This window comes from Penaeus monodon, chromosome 26 (assembly GCF_015228065.2).
Source record: "Penaeus monodon isolate SGIC_2016 chromosome 26, NSTDA_Pmon_1, whole genome shotgun sequence".
NCBI lineage: Eukaryota > Metazoa > Arthropoda > Malacostraca > Decapoda > Penaeidae > Penaeus > Penaeus monodon.
Window position 1 is genome coordinate 24,199,042 of NC_051411.1, and position 4,783 is coordinate 24,203,824.

A 4,783-nucleotide genomic window follows, 5' to 3' on the forward strand; every position below is an offset into this window, starting at 1 on the left:
GAAAAACTATGTGAGGTACTTGAGCACGGTACACTGTCTTCTTTGTCCGGGGATCGATTGAAATATTTCTGGAAAGAAGACGTTAAATTTAGAAGAGACAGTCCACACATTTTAGTAATTATCATACATCATACAACTGTGCCAGCTATCCCGACCCCCCCCCCAAAAAAAAAAATAATAATAATGATAATAATATTCTTTCCAGTAGCATTTACGCTGTTAGTGTAACCAGTATTGTTTGAGAGACGTTAATTATGGACTCTGAAAAAACTAAAGCTGAAAGGAATCAAATGCAGTAAGTGGGACAAGTAAAAAATATTAATTGTCGATTGTGACAGTTTTGCCAACCATACGATTATACCCCGTTCATCCGTTATTGTTTTTAACTTTCTGCTGTCATATGTATGGATGGTGTTCCAGGTTCTGTTCTCTGGCTCTCACTTTGTCTGAAATGAGTCCCGTGTCTTCAGCGTGTAGGAGTGGGTGTTTGTTTGCATTTCTTGATGAGATAAACGTTTGTCTGATTAATCTTTAAGATTTTAGTGAGGCATCATTGGCAGTTGTAATATATGTTACTTATTTTTACAGTAAAATTATACCCAACCTTATACAATAGTCACTGTTTAGACAAGTAATAAGCAATTATACTACAGTTTTTGTTTTTGGCATCACCTTTCCCTCTCTAGCTAGGACGAAGGGAGGGAGTTTCATCTCGCTCATAAATGGGGAAGTATCCCGCTCTGTAAAGGGATCCTCGACATAATAGATAGTATGACCGCCCATCTACTCGGTTGCCTTAGATTTCTTTGAGACATGTTCTGTAGTCGGTATATTCATGTGTCTTCTTGATTTCCCCTTTGTTGCTTTACTTACAATTTGTTCACCATAAATCCTGCATATGTGTGTGTGTGTTTGTATATATATATATATATTTTATATATATATATATTATATATATATATATATATATATATATATATATATATATATATAAAATATATAAAAATATATGTGTGTGTGTGTGTGTGTATTATATATATATATATACACATATATACATATATATATATATATATATATATATATATATATATATATATATATTTTATATATATATATATATATATATATATATATATATATATATATATGCATGTGTGTGTGTGTTCCACCAGTCTGGCAGAATCCTCTTTACTCAAGCTGCTGCCTATTTTCAACTTAGACTGCGGCTTTTCTCCTACCGACAGTCTCCTCGCTTCCCACAGACCTCCGCCTTCTACCGTATGCCGGCCACCCGGCGCATAGTCCGCCCGATCCTTCGACCTGACCTGACCTCCCTTCGCTTCCGTTCGCCTGGCCTCACCTGCCCCGTGTTCCCGCGTTGCCTCTCCTCTCTCTCTTTTATACCCCCTCCTCTCCCTTTCCTCTTCAGACCTGAAGATGGAATCCAGGTGATTTCGAAAATGTAGTTTAATTTTCAATAAATCTATTTTTTTATTTATGCTCTGGTGAACAAAGTGAATGCCAGAGAACAATACCTGGAACACCATCCATTGTGTTTTTTCTATCATAGTATCAACACGGACGAGTGTTTTACCATTCGCACACAGACACACGCATATATATATATATATATATATAATATATATATATATATATATATATATATATATATATATATGAAAATATATTAACAGATGATCCATTATACATACATATATACATACATACATAAAGAGATATAGGAGACTAGAAAAATATAAAAAATAAAAGATGAATAGATAGATACATAAAATGAAATTAAAAAAAAAACACCTGTCCTCAAAATCAGCAACCACGTTTCCGAATTCGTACCTTTACAGAATGGCGGCGACTTCGACGAGGCGCTGGAAACTCTGCGGGTCTTGGGGTTTGTGGCAGAAACTCGTTTTTCTTCATTACGGATTTCTCTCAAGTCTTCTGCGCCATCCACGCCGTGTCTGCAGGTGAGTTGAATCAGTATTTTTATCTTTCTCTATCGTTTCTGTGGTTGATTTTTAACGGCTTATAATTCTTAATATTGATTTTTTTTTTGTGTTGTGGAAACAGTGGCGAAAGGGGTATGTGATTATAAACATTCTAATTGGTTGTTTGTTGTATTTAATCAATCATGGAATAATGAAGTGTTGGGTCAAACCTGGAGCGGCCGAGGTTCGAATCCTGGTCAGGGAGGGCTGTTATTTATTCAGTCACATTTACAGCATAGATATATAACATTTATATATGCTATAGTATGACGCCCTTGTATCATCTTGCGACTGTAGAACTATAAATAGAACTATAAACTGAGTTTCTGTAAGAGAAATAATGGCAATTCAAAAACTGTATAGGCACCTGGTATAACGAAAATCATGATCTAAACAAACAAACAAAATAATAAATGGACACTTCTACTAATTAAAAACAAGAAAACAACAACAAGAACATGAAGAACACCAATAAAAGTGGTTCTTATAGAAATACAACTTGGCAACAGGCACCGCACGAGAGTGAAAAAGAGGTGGAAAAAATCAAGAGAAAAGGATGTATTTAAATATATACGTATACAAAAATCACAGATCTAAAATAATAATAATAAATAAACGAATGTCAAAACAGAGGAGTTAGCGAGGTCTGGCAGCGGTTTGCACAAAACAAGGCTATTCTCGATAAACCAACTTTAACGTACAAATTAGGAAAAGTAAACGGCACACTCGCCAAGACCACAAAGAAGCAGGGAGATGGATAAATATAAATCAAAAGTAAATGCGCAAATTAGTAATTTTTTTACTTATCTATTAATTGCGCTATTAATTCATTAATCTATCTATCTATATATCTGTCTACCCATCTTATCTGTCTATCCACATATCCACCCATAAATTCATCTTTCCATCCATCCATTTATCCCTCCATCCACCCACCGATCTATCCATCCATCCTTCTATCTACCTACTTACCAATCTATCTATCTATCATCACTTCATCACTATATCATACTTCCTTATTTACCTGTTATTAACTGAGTCACTGATTAATTTCCCCTCCATCAAGCGAACCGAATCAAACACCGCTTAATAAGGTCCGTAAAATCACCTTACTACAATCAGTGCAAACCGCCGATTCGACAGGTACTTTCCTCCAGATTAGCTAACGTTTCGAGAGATATCTTGGACTTCTTTCAAAGTCTCTGAAAATCGTTCCAAGAAGTTCAACGTTTCGCCCTCGCGTTGGCTGCTGATGCTGCTCTGCGGATTTTCCCTTTTATCGAGTGTTTTCGATTTGTTGTTGTTTTGGTGGCCTTTGTTTGTGGTGTGTTTTTTGCCGTTGTTGTTGTGTCTGTAGCTAAATTTTCCTACGTCGGTATTCAATCTGTTTTGTCTTTTAATATATATAAAACTTTCTGAATTTGCTGACTGTATCTGTGAGTTTTAAAACGTCTGTTTTACTCCGGCAGTTGGCTATACGAAACTTAACCTACGAAAGCGATGAACAAAAATACACATTAACACGCGAAACAAATGAAACGAAACGCAGTCACGATAGAATTATATATCGAGACGAGTCACATCCACCGAGGATTCATCTTCGGATAAAGTAAAACAAACAAAATACACATTTTTTCTCTCTTGTTTTCCTTTTACTTCGCCTCTGATGATGAAATCTCGGTGGTTTTGAAATCCCATGATTTCTCGTTCTATTCCTATTGTCTTTCATTTTACTTAAGGGCAATGCTTTACGTCTGGCGGAAGTTCAGTACAAGTAAATAGACAACAGAACTCAGATGGAACCGCGAGTAAAGAAAGAATTCTTAAGGCCTCTACTCCTCACTCAGTTACAGTAAGTTGAGAAGGACCTCTGCTGTTCAGAAATGTGAACTATCCGTAATACGAGGATGGTGTTGATTCGGAATCTTGGGGCTGTAAAAGAAGGGTAACATTTCGGGGCCATAGCATAAACTTTTATATGATTTATTGATGGGTAGATAGATAAATTCAAATAGACATAGGTAGATTGGCATTCCGATGGGTAGACTGCCAGATAGGTAGATATAATTAAATGACTGATGAACTGGTAAGTAGATAAGTCAGTAGATATCTCTTCTTTTCTGGTATGTTGTTAGAAATATGTACTGTTATAATTTGTAAACAGAGAGGGGGAAAATATGGGAAAAGGGCATTTGATAACTACTGATGTTTAGGAAATTAATGTAGAATAACAAAGATGATGATAAACTTTATTTCGTATCGAACTGTTAGTCACTAATACACAAGGGACTAGAACAACAAATAATGTGTTAAAACTAAAAAATCGTATTAAGACAATGGAATTAAAGTGTGTGTTTGTAAAGCTTACCTATACAATGGGCCTGGAAGATAAATGCGTGCGGTAAGGAACAGAATCAGTAAGGTGATGATTTTAGGCAAGTGTTAAAAGAATGAAAATAAGATATATAAATATAACATAAAACATATATAAGAAATAAAGCATATATGTGTTGAAAGATAAAATTCATTATAGAATAATAAACCTAGCATTGTAATCAGCAGATTAAAACCAATCATTGCTGACTTCCACTCCTTAAACAGCTGCATTGGAAATAATTTGTTTTCATTGGGATTTTTTTTACAATACAGCTGCTAGGCGCCCCAAGTATGGAGCAAATCCACAACGCCCTAACGGCTTTAAGGCTGGAAGTCCCTTGCTCACACATACTGAAGATATGCTGTCTTGTATGCATGTGTTAAACTGCTTTCGGATTCCC